The sequence below is a fragment of the Acinonyx jubatus genome, chromosome B2, assembly GCF_027475565.1.
Source record: "Acinonyx jubatus isolate Ajub_Pintada_27869175 chromosome B2, VMU_Ajub_asm_v1.0, whole genome shotgun sequence".
In the NCBI taxonomy this organism is placed as follows: domain Eukaryota; kingdom Metazoa; phylum Chordata; class Mammalia; order Carnivora; family Felidae; genus Acinonyx; species Acinonyx jubatus.
In genome coordinates, this window is record NC_069385.1 from 86,082,934 (window position 1) to 86,098,721 (window position 15,788).

Below are 15,788 nucleotides of genomic sequence, written 5' to 3' on the forward strand. Positions count from 1 at the left end.
TCATCCACAGTTGGTAGGAATGCAAACTGGTGCAGCCACTGTGGAAGACACTATGGAGAGTTCCTCAAAATTTAAAAATAGAACTAGCCTAGTAGTAATCATACTACTGGGTATTTACCCAAAGAATACGAAAACACTAATTTGAAAGGATATATACATTCCTACATTTATTTTAGCATTATTTACAATAGCCAAATTATGGAAGCAGCTCGTGTCCTTTTGTTGATGAATGAATAAAGAAGACACACACACACACACACACACACATACAACACACACTTGGATATCACTCAGTCATAAAAAAGAACGAAATCTTGCCATTTGCAACAACATGGATGAATCTAGAGAATATAATGCTATGTGAAATAAGCCAGTCAGAGAAAAGCAAATACCATAAGATTTCACTCATATGTGGAATTTAAGAAACATGACAAATGAACAAGGAGGAAAAAGAGAGAGACAGAGAGAGAGACAGACAGAGAGAGAGAGAAACAAACAAAAACAGATTCTTAACTATAGAGAATACACAGATAGTTACCAGAGGGGAGGTGGTGGGGGGATAGGTGAAATAGGTGAAGGGGATTAAGAGTACACTTACCACAATGAACAGTGAGTAATGTATAGAATTGTTGAATCACTATATTGTACACCTGAAATGAATATAACACTATACGTGTTATAATACAGTATGTTCACTCTACTGGAATTAAAATAAAATTTAAAAAAATGTTTTTACTATGAAGAAGTGTGTATCCATACTATTATAAAGAGAAATTTAATAGCACACCTAGATACTCATAATAAGTGTTCCTTCCCTTATTAAAATCAATAAACACACACCACTATATTTTCCTTTCCTTACTATTAGAGTTATCATGGCTTTTATATCAACTTTTCTTGAATTTTGAAGGATATCTAAAAAAACACTGACTTCTTTAATTCTGACCAAACTGTTACAACTTGGCTAAAAGGAGTTTCGTGAAGTTGCCCCTTATTCTTTAGCACTACCCCCATCATCCTTGAAAACGTTCCTTGCTTTACAGCAATAATAAGATGTTGTTTGCTCATTTTGAATTTTGCATTGCTTATGATGGAATCAGCTACCCTTCCAGGAACACCAATGTTTTTCTGTGGAGACCAGATCTAAGCACAGGAGTGTGTCACAGTATGCGAATGCACTGGTGCCCCTTTCAGCCACTTTTCACACAGTGCCAGAAAAAAAAAATTTTTAAGACCTAAGTTTACTTTAGTTTTTCCAATAAAACACCATAAACTGTGTGCATTTCTTAGAAAACTACTTCAAACCAAGTAGAGATACTCCATATTCTTAAGCCCCTGAGAAATTATTTTCCATCAGCCTATATTCCACCATGGTAAGGGCCCTTCTACCTGGGCCAGGCTTCCATGTCTTCCTTCCTCGCTGGAGTTGCTGACACCCCTAATTGCTTCTATCCATAGCACCACATCTGTTCATAAATTAAGTCTGAAGTTTCCTAATTATTGAATGGCTTCTTCTACCTGCTGAGCAATGAAAATGTCCTCATGGAAAAGTCAAGAACTTTTAGACATTTTGCTTTTAGAATTATATTTCTGGCAGATAATTACATTTGCATGTCTCTTTTTCCTCTGTAAATAAAATGTCCTGCTATTATCAGTGAAATGCCCTCTTAAGAATTGGAGTATTTCTCAAGTTACAAGGCTTTAGAGAAGTACAGTGGGAAGGACTCTTGTCCACTCCTTCCAGTTTTTTGAGCAACATTTCTGAAGGATCCCTACTGGTAAATAAGAACAGGAATGTGAGCTCACAGGCAAGCCATTTAGTTGATATAGGTCCTGGAGGGCAACAGCTATTCTCCTCTTAGTATTTTCCCCAGGGGGCTTCATTCCCTGAATGGAACACTTTTTCCTGTCATACTAAGAGGCACTTAGTCCTTTGGCAAATTTTAGCCATTTGCTGTTTCCTTGCCTAAGTAACTAGCATAAACCTATCTCCTTCTCTGAGATGTCCTCTGCTGTTCAATGTCATCCAAGTATTTCATGGAACAAATAGAGTTATTATTGTCATTAGCTTATTAAGCATATATCACAAATTGAGCGCTAAGGTTGCATATCATCTCAGTTAATCCTAACAACAACCTCTTGCACCACTATTGCTTTCATTCTATTTTCCAGATGAGAAAACACAGCACTGAGTTGAAGTAACCCAGCTTGGAAGTGACAGTACTAGGATTAGAACTCACAGTTCCACCTGAGTCTGTATTCTTATTCCCTTTCATTCTTGCTCATAGCCCAATTACACATTTAGAGAATGTGCCCCCCAAATGGGTATTATATTCCATTAGCCTAATCATCACCAATTCAATTTAGATACCATCCTAGCAACAGCTACCGTTCTTTATTTTTAAATTGTAATTGACAGTAACCTAGAAACAACACACTGTTTCCAAACTATGCCCATTAAGTTTATATAACATCAAACATTCAACTTTTCCTATTGTTCACCTCCAGCTTCCCTTCTGGCCTCTTATCAGTGAAATCAATTACAGCTTGCCTTTCACATGTTGTCAAATCCATTCTCACACTACACGCTTAGGCTAATTGCGTGAATTCCATTCCCTGGAGTTACTGGCTTTGAAAGGTTACCGAGTGCTTTCACCACCTGGCCGCCAGCACACGCACAGTCTTCCTAAGATGATATCTTGGCCTCATCTTGATTAACTCTTTTGGGGAAATTTCTGGGGGAATTTCTTTTCTCTCAGTTCCAATTTTCCTTTTACCCAGCAACTTCATATTTGGCACCAATGCTGATTTGTCCAGAATATGTGAACAGATAATTAGTGAAGTTGAAACTTGAAAAAATATTAATGAATCAATGTCTTGGAATACAGATATATTTGTTATACACAAAAGGTAGGAGAGAAAAGCAAAGGTACAGCAGAAACCAATATATATATATAGTATATAACTTGCATTCTCTTGGACTGAGTTGCTCAACATTGTGGAGATGTCTCCATTGCATTGACATTCAATAAGACTTTCAAAATGGATAGCATTAAGAGTCTTTTTGTATTGAGGTGCCTGGGTGGCTCAGTGGGTTAAGCACCAATTCTTGATTTTGGCTCAGGTCATGATCTCCTGGTTTGTGACTTTGAGCCCCACGTTGGGCTCCACACTGGGTGTTGAATCTGCTTGAGGTTCTCTCTGAACCTCCCCTGCACATGTGCATACATACTCTTTCTCTCTCAAAAAAATAGTCTTTCGTATCTTATCTCTGTTTCTCTCCATTTTATTCCCTAATGTATGCCTTAAATTCTCATAAAATAACATCAGTATTGACTGCCAAAATTATGAATATCAAAAAACAATGAAATATCAAATAATGCCTTCTAAGTAGCATAATGGAATTTGAATGGTACTCTTAAAACATTCCCAGCATGTATAAGAGAATTCTAAATTGGGAAGAGACATAAAAGTCATATAAAACAATCCCTTCAAATTTAGGTGTTTGCTTATAGGAAATAATGGAAATAGCTATTAGTTAACAAGAATAGATTCAATCAATAGTAGTAGTTCTGAAGTCCCTGATCAAATTCGAAAGCAAATTTTAACTCCTAGATTGAGAAACAGTGGGGGGAAATGAAAATGTCAGGATCCACTCCATTTCTGAAACAATACTGGCTCCATCTGGTGGTCAAAGTAATAACTTCCAGTTAACAGTAACTGTTTATGATTAATGAACTATATTTTCTTGAATTGGAAATGCCCAATTGCATCCAAGTATTTGCAGAATTTAGAACATAAATGTAGCCTCAATAATGTTACCATTTATACCTGTGATTAGCCCCTTCCAAAGAATATCATGATTAATACATTGTTGTTTAAAGTGGAATTGAAAGAGAGGAAAAAATCCCATATAGAAAACTTAAGGTATTTCTTCACACACCTTCCAAGAGAATTTTGTGTTCAACTAAAAATATATTGATACCTTTATTGTTTAAAAACATCCATTACTTTTTTAATCGGTGAATATAATTAATACCAGTTTATTATTTAATATACATTGTCAGTTAAAATGTAAAACACATAAATTATGTAGTGATTCTAAAAAGCCATGGGAGATTTGTACTTTACTGTATTTTTTCCCTGTTCTTTGGACTAATAAACTAAAGTGTAATGGGTAGATTATTCTATTCCAATAGGAAGGGAAAAACTCATTTTGTGTTTTGTGTAGGGGATCTTGCCTAGGGTTATGTAAAAACTAAGCAATATCAAGCTAAACTCTTCGTGTTTGTGCATGTTCAAGAAGAGACCTCAACTTACTTTAGATTCTCAGAGGAATTTCTGGCACCTTAACTATTTATGAAGTCCTGAGAATGATTGACACAAGTGGGTTCAATTTATAAAAATTCATCAAGTTGTGCACTTAAGCTTGTAAGTTATACTTAAAAACTTTTTTTGGATGTTTATGAATCATTGTTTTGATGTCCCCAAGCTTAAATATATAATAATAAACCTTCACCATGTGCTGAGATAAACATATGGCAACGGTTATTAACCTTTTGAGAATCAATTTTCCTAATGTCAAAGTATGAATAACTTCCCTTGGGTGATTGAGAAAACTACTTTATAAAACAAAAATTGGCTGGAAACTCAATCTCTGTCTCTGAAATCCACCCATGCTACTCTCACTAATTTTTCCTTCCCAGCTAGTCAAGGGATGTTTGGAATCATTGATGCACTGCCTGAGGAGTGGGATTAAATGTTGTCACTATCCCACAAGAAAAGAAACTTGGAAAATAAAGAAAATTTAAGATGTGCACACTTGAGATAATATTATAGCACCAAAGTAAAAATGTGGCTTTGCAATGCCTCTCTGCTGCTTATCTATTTCTTGCCTCTTAGCCTCAGATTCACCTCGTTTTCCTGCCCTATGAAAATGAATGTGGGCCCTTTAAATGATTTCCTCTGACAGCTGACCCTGAAGCTTTATGAGGGGGTGCTTGAGAGACATTTCAGGAGAAAAAGTTTTACTTCCCGCTTCCAGAAGGCTCACTCAGCAGGTTCCTGCTGCATTCGTGGCTTCTTCAGCCCGAGGCTTAGGCAGTGCTCACAGCATCTTCAGTGCCCAGCTTTATAGGCCACGATAGTCTGCAGCACTTACCAGCCAGCAGCTTCCTCCAGCAACCCTCCCCTCCCAGCCAGGGACTTTGTAGCAGAGTGCCTCAACTCCTGGGGCACTTGTGACATCTCTGTTGCCCAGCTACTGCAGTGCCTGGTGGACAGTGACATACAGCAGCCTCCTTCCTGCCCCAGTATCCCCGCTGTAAGACAGCTCTTCTGATGAAGAGGGAAACACAGGAAAGCAGAACCAAAAGATACAAAAAAAGAAGTTGCTGATAACAGCATCTTCCGACATGGATCTGGTCTCTGGCTGCCAATATCTGAGGTCTTCAGAACCATGAGAGAGAGTAAACGCCCTAGGTCAGTTGGAGTTTGCTTCTGTCACTTGTCAGTATGGTCATAACTGCTGCGGTTATTGCAGGTGATTTGTCTAACTGAGGCCCTTAGGTCACCGACAGGCAATTCACAGCTTCCTAGGTCAAAGTCCAGGAATGTTCAGTTGGGTATATATTAAGTGCTGACTGTGTACACGGCACTCTATGCTAAATATGCAGATAGGTTTCTCCCATGCACTGGCAAAAATAGTGACCAGCAGATCCGGGCTTTACATCCAACAGTCCAGCAAAGCCAGAAGAAGGAGATCCCCTATTTCTAAAAAATTCCAGAGAAGTTCTGAGGCTCATATTCATCAGATGGATTAGTGTCTTTATGCTAGAGAAGGAGCATTAGAACAATCAAATCTGAAAAGTGTTTCAGTGATGGTTGATGTCATTTCCAGAGCAGACACTTCTACCCTTTGATGTTTAGTGACAAAGTCATACTGCTCTGGGTCAGACAATCTTTCTTAGCATATTTGGAAAAACACTTGGCAAAATGGACAAACACGCTTTTTTGTGCTGTAGGTTTTTTTGAAATGCTTTACCTGGTGTTTCTCACTCTTTTTCCAGTTAACGATGGTGGAAATATTGAGATAGAAGTAAACTGTAAAAATTCAGCTCTGACTTCAGACAGGTCAAAAACGTGAAAGTGTAGCTGATTAAAGGTTGGAGTCTTCAGCTCCTCTGTCTCCCTAACAGCAACATTAGCATGCTGCCCACACTGACACGTTTCACATCACCTAATATGATTGATTAAAGGATACATTTTAGAATTTCCCCACTGTCTTTGTTTTTATTTTTTTATTTTCTAGACTGCTTGTCACAGGCCCCGGATCTGTGACAGGTTTGTATAAAATATAAAAGCAAATCTTAAAAGAAATACAATGTGTGACACAGTGACAAAAGCCAGAAAATTGTGCGTTCTGACAGACATGCCACTCTTCCTTCACGTCTCTGCTTTGTTTTTTTCAGCTGGGAGAGTGACAAGCTAGATGGCCTGGTGTTTGTCAGTGTGTGTCACAACCATGATATTTAAACATAGGCCTCTTTGTAATTATTTTCTCCCACCCAAAGTCTTTCTGGAAATGTGCCAAATATACATTTACTCAAATAAATACAAAAGGTCAAGTTTTCTCCTCTGCTTTCTCATTTAAAGCAAAATATTTTTTTCTCTATTTATTGATAGAGGTGTTAAGTTCATTATTGTTGTGCCGTACTATGTTGCTGAGTAACAATCCATTACTAATGACAGTTTTTATAGTCTAATCTGTTTTCAGGTGTTGAATTTTTCTCTTAGATGTCTATTTCTGTTTGTCAAACTTAATTTTTTCTTTTTTTCTTTTTGTTCTTAAAATTCAAACTTCAGTGCCCATCTTTTAAAAAATTCTATACTTTTTTTTTGGTTTTGCTATGAATATTTTTGGAAAGGGAAATGTGTTTAGAGTAATGGTTACATAGCAATTGGTTTAAATTAAAGCTATCCATTACATAATCATATTTCTTAAATGTACCATTTAAAATAAATCTACCAAAAGACAGATTCATATAAAATTATTCTATAATACTACTAATTTGTGTTACAGTGTACTGCATGTTAGCAGCAAATTGTCAGTTATGAGAATTTATAGTTTCTAACCGATCTAATAATAACATGTTTTGATTGTTGCTTGTTAGCATTTTGTCCTAAAAGTTAACATTTACTCTTTTTTCTTGAAATGAACATTAAGCATTACAAAACTAGAACCTGTTTTCAAACATTCTAAAATAAAATAATATTACCCCGAAGTGAACAGAATAGATCTAACCTATTCCCCTTCTCTTCTCTTATCAAAATGTCACTTTGTTGACTGACCAAGTGTAGCATTTTTGTAAAAAACATTAGGCTTTCTGTAATTTCTAAGGATATGCAATTGATTCAGTGAGTACCTCCCTCTAAAAGGCTATAAAATAATTTAAGCAATAGTGGTGCCGGGTGCTCAGTCGGTTCAACATTGGCTGGGGTCATGATCTCGCAGTTTGTGAATTCAGACCCCCGCATCGGGCTCTGTGCTGACAGCTCAGAGCCTGGAGCCTGCTTCAGATTCTGTGCCTCCCCCCTCTCTGTCCCTCCCCTGCTCACACTCTGTCTCCCTCTCTCTCTCAAAAATAAACATTAAAAAAAATATTTTAAGCAATAGTTTCACCTGCTGAAATTTAAATGTGTGCAAATAGTTAAAAATGTAAATATATAACAAAATTGAGTTATGGTTGTTGTATAGTTACACATCATTATTCAGATCATGTTAATTTTTATCCAGATGTTTTCTATTGCCAAAAGGAATTGAAGGTGTTCGCAATTTATATACATATATATGCTATTATAATTATCAGGATAAAATATTATAATCTAATAAAGGAGATATTAAGATAGCTATAGCAGGGGAAAAAAGGGCAAAGAGCAGCTAGTACAGATTTTGCCGGCAAGGCAAAAAACAAAGCGTAATATATTACATAATGACCATCCAACAAGAGGAAGTATAACCATTCAAAAGAGACAAACATTTCCAAGCACTAATCTCTAAAGATTGTTTCAAAGTTTATGGAAAGAAAACTTAAATATATTATCATCTCTAAAAGTTTTTTAAAAATACCAAAAGTCTATCACACGACCAGCTTTCACTTATTAACTATTGGTGATAGCCAAGGAATAAACGTTAAGCTTTCCTCTTGTGAAAACATGTTTATGAAGCACTAAAGTACATTTTTTGGGTAAATGATTTCCACTGATATGTGGGTCATACATAGAAAAGATAAATGATAAAATGGCTTGTGGTTCAGCGGTTTCAAACTGTTATGTGCCAAGCCCTAGAAATTCTGTGCTGGCACTTCCAGGCTGAGCTGGTTGTACTCCTAGAATTTCCCATTTTCACCCCACCCCCACCCCATTTCAACAAAGCAGCTCCACTTTTATGCATTTTAGGCTTCTGCATGAGATTGAATGTAAGGCATAGTTTCCAAACTAAATAGAGATTATCAAAAGAACCATTTTGATATTGTATTCAGATTGTATTGTATTCAGATTTGACTTCAGGTAGCTTTTACTCGGTGTGCTTTTTCAACATTACTTACTAATTCTTAGAACAACCCTGAAAAGAAGTCATTATTATATCTATTTTACTGATAAAAGAAAACTAAGACTTAGAAAAAGGTATTTTATTAATGAAGAGGTCAGTTTTCTGAAAGGCCATGGAGTTGGGATTTTGAAATTAGCAAGGAGTATAAGAGGAGTATGTTCTGGAAAAGGGCAGTGATTCAGAAGCTAAGGTCTTTTACAAAAGGAGGAGCATGACCCAGAGGTTGGTCAATGACTGCAGGAGTGGAAAGTAGAACATGATGGGAAATTCAGTACCAAAATTTCTAGGAAAGAGAGAAGATCAAGGGTCAGGAAGTAGCAATAAGGAGCAAGAAGGATATCTATTCTCCCTCCCAGACCTGGAGCACGAGGACTATGAAAGAAAACATGTCCTCAGGGGAGAACCAGGTGTCAGAACAAGAATAAGAGAACATTCAGAAAATAGGTTGGTGACATAGATTTATAGTGATTACCAACCAAGAGTTCTATAGGGCATGGAGGAAGGGTTTTAGATATTGAGAGGAGGTAGGACATGGAGTTAGAAAGGGAGGTACAGAGCCATAGGAGCTTCTGGTGGTGGTTAACATAAACAGTGGAATATAGGCCAAGATAATAAGATTTTTCCTGATGGTCCCATCAAAGCTGTGAGTCTTTTTTTTTTAATTTTATTTTTTTAATGTTTATTTACTCTTGAAGGAGAGAGATAGAACGTGAGTGGGAGAGGGACAGAGATACAGGGAGACACAGAATCCGAAGCAGGCTCCAGGCTCTGAGCTGTCAGCACAGAGCCTAATGTGGGGCTCAAACTCACGATCTGTGAGATCATGACCTGAGTGAAGTTGGTTGCCCAACAGACTGAGCCACCCAGGTGTCCCAAAGCTGTGAGTCTTTATGAGAGGAAAGGAAGGATCTGAAAGGACAATCCAGATTGTTAGGTCTTCCACTTGACCACTGCTGATAGAGGCATAGACTATAGAGGGAGATGTCTGCAATGAGTACCTGAGTTTACCCCTAAATTCTGTAAATGGGGCCCAAAGCCCATGAAAGGACCGTCTCATTCTGAACCTGAACCCATTCCAATATGTAGGTTTTACCCATACTACCAAGCAATTCTCCAATACCAGCAGGGTGTCCTACATTTCAACTCAATCTGACACTATCTACCTGGAGACAGCATCAAATCCCACAGATTACCCATAGATTAAAGGGTTCAGTTCCACAACACTGCCCCTCACACCCCACTCAGACACCAGTTGTAACCGCAGATTATCACCTGTGCTGACTCACCACCTATAGATTGGAGGTTCCAATGACTCCCCTCCTTGAGTTCAACTAATTTAGCAGAGTGGCTCATAAAACTCAGAAACATTTCACTCACTAGATTAGCAGTTTTATAAAAGGATATAACTCAGGAACAGATCTTCCATGCCCTATCCAGGTGTAACACTCTCCCCAAATCTCCACATGTTCACCAACTCAGAAGTTCTCTGAATCCTCTCCTTTTGGGGTTTTATAGAGGGGTCACTACATAGGCATAAATCAGTAAATCAATGGCCATTCGCCATGATTTAACCTCTAGCTCCGTCCCTTCCTGGGAAGGCAGGGAATGGGGCTGAAGCTCCAAACTTCCAAACACAAGGTTGGTTTCCCTGGCAACCAGCCACCATCTTTATGTGCTTCTCAAAAGTCACCTCATTAACATAAGTCCAGGTATGATTAAAAGGGGTTTGTTATGATTATCAAGATACTTTTATTGCTCTCATCACTCAAGGAATTCCAAGTTTTGTATGCTCTGTGCCAGAAATAAGTATGAAAAATAAACATATATTTCATATTATAGATCACAATATTACACACCCCAAGTGTATGGGACCTCCTATTTGGCCCTTTCTGCAGAGGTATGGAGGTCTGGAGGTTCTGTAGAGGTATGGGTGTTTCCTCTTACCATCTGCCAGTACAAACAGTTTTGAGCTTACAAGTTATAGATCCAGTTGGCAAGAGAGAGCATCTCAATCATATTTTACTATTCCCTGGGAAAGGATTCTGATCAGTTTGAATCTGATTCTAATTGTCTGTGACCAGGGCCTGTATGATTATGTCATATAAAATGGGCTAACAAGAGTCCATCAGTGTGATGGAGGGAAGCAGACAAGGAAGTCCTTATGTGCTAGGCAGACACCCCAACAGGTGTCCACCAGGAGTTTAATAAAAAATAGAGCTTAAAAAGACTCTTAGATTATAGGACCAGACTCTGTCAACAGCAGGTGACAGAAATAAGTAATGTGAAATGGCAAGATTTACATATATGTGTTCCCATCTTTTCCCCCACCCCTCCTTGATTAAGAGATTTCTAGCAGTGAATGCTCAGGCTCTCTCTCTTCCACATTCTCCAGGGAGGGATATTTTATTGTTAAAGAGTAATTTAGACTTTTGTGATGCAGAAGTAGGAGAGGAGAGATTAGTGTGTGACCTAGAGCCTGATGAAGGACTTTTTGGGGAAAGAAATATTTGGGAGTAACTGCACAGAGTTGAGGCAAAGTAGATGAGAGGGGGGAAAAACAGGATTTTCAAAAGCATTTATGTGCAATGGTACATATTTCATTATGTTTAATGACCAAAAGAAAATTATTCCAACCATTAGGAAATACTTTTGACCAATGAAATGTGTTTCTTGACTCATAACACCACACTCATGCTAGACTACTGGATCATGGCTTCAGTGAATCTCAGTGAGTTGGGAGGGAAACTGGGGCTCCCATATGTGAGGGCATTGTGCAGTAACTAGACACCTAAGCAGAGACATTTTGAACACCTGAAGATATGGAATTAGAGTTCAAATGAGAGGTCAGTGCTGGAATAACACATTTGGAATTTATATAAATGAGTTTTTCTCACATCAAAATTTGCCTTCTGATTTTCTAGATCACAAAATACTTATGTGCAAGGCACTTTGTAACTACAAAGAATAGACTTTATGAATAAAATTTTCATTAATATTTCTTATCTCCTTTCTGGCTTTCAAGGACCTTACATACTGAGCAAGAGAGAGAGAGAGAGAAAGAGAGAGACAGAATACGAATAACCAAGACAAGCATCAGAAGATCTGCAAAAGTAATGAATAGAACTAGAATTTACATAGACTAAAATCACAGCAAAGAATCTGTGGAAGAAGAGAGTCTTCAACTTTATCTAAAAGGAAAAATATTATTTGGAAAAATATGCAAATTGGGGCCAGGCATCCCACATTTTCCCACAGTGGGGATACGGTATGAACAAAGGTGAAGTAGTAGTGAGAAGAAGTTGCATAACTCAGGGGACAGTGAGTAGAGAAACTTCACCTGAAATCTAGAATCTGTGCTAAGAGCAGTGATGAATTTAAAAGATGTTTGAGTCATATTATGCTGGCAAGACTTTGGACTTGGACTTGGTGTCGAAGAGGCATTAAATACTTCTGTGGAGAGCAACGTGACATGATCAAAGCCAATCTCTATGACAAAACTTATGACAGCAGTATCTAAGAAGGTTTGGAGTTAGAGACACAATGGCAAAAGAGAGTGGAATTAATAGCTGAATGCACTGATCCAGTGTGATATGGCAAGAGCCCGGACTGGAGGCTATAGGAGTGTAGTGGGAACAAAAATTAATATTAGATACAAAAAAAAGGTTATAAAAGGATGAATGTCACTTCATTAATTAACATCAATAGAGGAAAGAATAGAAAAGAGACTTCAAGTTATATATGGATGCATAAGATGCTGAGTGAAATACCCACTAAGAAATAACCCACAACTACAAAATTAAATCTGTAGACGAACTGAACTAAAAGGTCAGACTGGTAATAGGGAGGTGAATCTGAAATCTTAACAAAAGAATTGGATGAGGGCACCTGGGTGGCTCAGTTGGTTGGGTGCCCGACTTCCGCTCAGGTCATGATCTCACGGTCTGTGAGTTCGAGCCTGCGTTGGGCTCTGTGCTGGCAGCTCAGAGCCTGGAGCTTGCTTCGAGTTCTGTGTCTCCCTCTCTCTCTCTCTGACCCTCCATGCCCCTGCTCACACTCTGCTTTCTCTCTCTCTCAAAAATAAATAAACATTAAAAAAAAATTTTAAAGAATTGGCTGGACACTAGCTAGCACTTGTCCTAGCAAGGTCACTGGGAGCTGGCACTGAATTTGTGACATGCAGCCTAGAATCAGAAAGGGCTGCCCTGTAGGTGAAACAGATATGAGAAAAGCTACACCCATCAGGCCCTAGGAAAGTGCCAGACGGGAAAAGTGCTAGACTTGGAAAGCAGGGAGACAGCTTGCCAACTTCCCAGATCCATGGGTAGAAAATATTTATCTGTGAGAAATAGAGAAAGCAGGCCTGAGACACACACATGTGTAGTCTGAATTAAATCAAACCATGTAACACAGAAACCCTTTTCTGAGAAATTGGCTTAAAAACTATCTGGTACCAGTGAAAACCCTTTAGTGTATTTGCATACAACATTTGCATACACAAATCACTCTCTAAGTTTTGTCATATAACCCTAGCAGAAACTGCAATGCACACAGTAAAATGGATCACTATGGGAAAAACAGATGGGGAAAAACAGAAACAATGAGAATTTATACTTGTGAAACAGAAAATAATTTTTTCAAAAGCCAGAGTCAACAATGATGAGACAATCAAACTTAAATACCTAGAAAAATGGCTAAAACTCCTATAGACACACTTCCCATTTCTCTTACACCAGGAGAAGAGGCCTCAAAGCAAAAGAGAGCAAGAAGGAAACTAAGAAAAGGGAGAGCCAGAGAGGCACAATCCAAAATTCCATGTTTAAGTTCAGCTCAAGTCTGGCTAATCTCTGAACCACACATTATGGAACAAACAGAAAGCAGCTTACAATTAAGACTGAAGTGATATCTGAACTGTCAACCACTGTAGACATGGAAGTGTGTAATTTGAGTTTAACCAAGTCAGTTGCCTACTAAAACAAAAACTTTGATATATTTGAATTAGTATAACAGAATCTAGAATCTACATAATATAATATTCACAATACAAAATTATTCACCATACAAGAAAGTATGACCCCTTGCCAAGGAAAAAGACAATCAAGAAATGTCAACTCTGAAAAGGAAAAAAAAATGTCAACTCTGAGATGACCCAGATGTTGGAATTATCAGGCAAGAAATGCAAAACAGCTATTACAGTTTTGCTCAGTGGGGTAAAGGAACATATTCTCATAAGTGAAAAGATAGGAAAATTAAGAAGAAATCAGAAATGGTTAAAAGATCTAAATGGAAAATTTTAAAACTGAAAAACACGATATTTGAAATTTAAAAATTTCTCAAAGAACCTAATAGCAGAATGTGAAAAACAGAGGAAAGAGTCAGTGAGCTTGAAGAAAGATCAATAAGAATCATTCAATCAAGAAAAAGAAGGAGGAGAAGGAGAAGGAGTAGAAAGGGAGGAGGAGAAGGAAGGGGAGGGTGGTGGAGGAGGAGGAAAAGAAGAAAGAGGAAGAGAAGGAGAAAAGAGAGAGAGGAAAAATATAGAGAAATTACACTAAGTAAGAACAGAGTTTTAGAGATCTGTGAGACCATTCCAAACATATCCATATAGGTAGTTAGAGTCCAAGAAGGAGAAGGGATAGAGAATGGAGCTGGGAAAAAAATTGTAGAAATCGTACCTGCAAAAATTGGTGAAATCCATAAATTTACATATCCATGCAGTTCAGAAAACTCCAAACAGGATTAGTTAGAAAAAGACCATGGCTAAGTATGTCAGGGTGAGACTACTAAAAACCAAAGATAAAAGAAAATATTGAAAATGGTCAGAGAAAAATGACACATTATATACAGATTCAAATGGCCACACAGTTCTCATCAGAAATCATGGTGCCTGGAAAACAATAAAATAATATCCTTAGTGCACAGAAAGAAAATAAACTAGTGATCCAGAATTCTATATCCAGCAAAAAATATTCATCAATAATTAAGGTAAAATAAAGACATTTTCAGATTTTAAAACAAACAAGCAAAACTCTAAGGGAACTGATTGCCTCTAGATCTGTACTACAAGAAATACTAAAGGAAATCCATCAGGCTAAAGAGAAATAACACCAGAGAGAAATTCAAAAGTAGACTTCAAGACAAGCAGTACTATTAAATATAAAGAGAAACATTTTATAATAAGAAAATATTCCATTCATTAGGAAAACACAGCAATCATAAAGGTGTATTGCCTAATAACAGAGCCTCAAAAATATATGAAGCCAAAATTGATAGAGTAATAACGGAGAATTTTATACCCTTATCTGAATAACTTATAGAAAAACTAGTCTAAAAAAGCAGCAAAGACACAGATCTTATAAAACACTACTACGTTGATCTAATTGATATGTATACATTATTATATTCAGAAAATTCTCTTCATGAATGACACAGAACAGTATATACTCTATGATTCCATTTATATACAATGCAAATAAATCTGTAGTGACAAAAAACAAAGCAATAGTTGCTTGGGGGTAGAGACAGAGAGAGGAATGGAATGCAAAGGAGCATAAGAAATCTTTTAGAGTTGATAAATTGCTGTATCAATTTTTGATGGTTTCATGAATGTACACAACTATGAAAACTCATTGAGCCATGTGTTGACTGAAGGTAGTTTATGGTACACAAAATATTCTTCAATAAAAGTGATAAGAAAAATATAAAATTGAATACCTGTAGTTTAAAAAAGCATAAATAGTATGATCCCATTTTTCTAACATTTTAAAATTTGTCTTTCTATTGTTTTATGCATGGAGAGAGTTCCTGAGTAATACTCCTCAAATGTTTATAATGGTGAATTGAGGGAGCCAGAAGGTTGGGAGTATGATTTTTTTTCTTTTTATATTGCTTCAATTTCTTTTTATAATGACCATATGCCATTTTTGCAAAACCCATAAATTAATTTTTAAAAGTGAATTGTTAATGAAGAAATGAAAACACCATGATATAACACTTCTTTTAAAACAAAGAGCAATAGAAGCAAAAAAAAATTATAGCATGATTGTGGGACACATCAGAAAAGGGGAAGAGTTTTCATGAAAGGGAAGAATCTGTAAATATGTAACACAGAGAGGTGGAGGAACCCTGTGCTTTTCCCCTTACAGTTCCCTGAGCTTTATTTTCTTGATTAGAAGTTAAT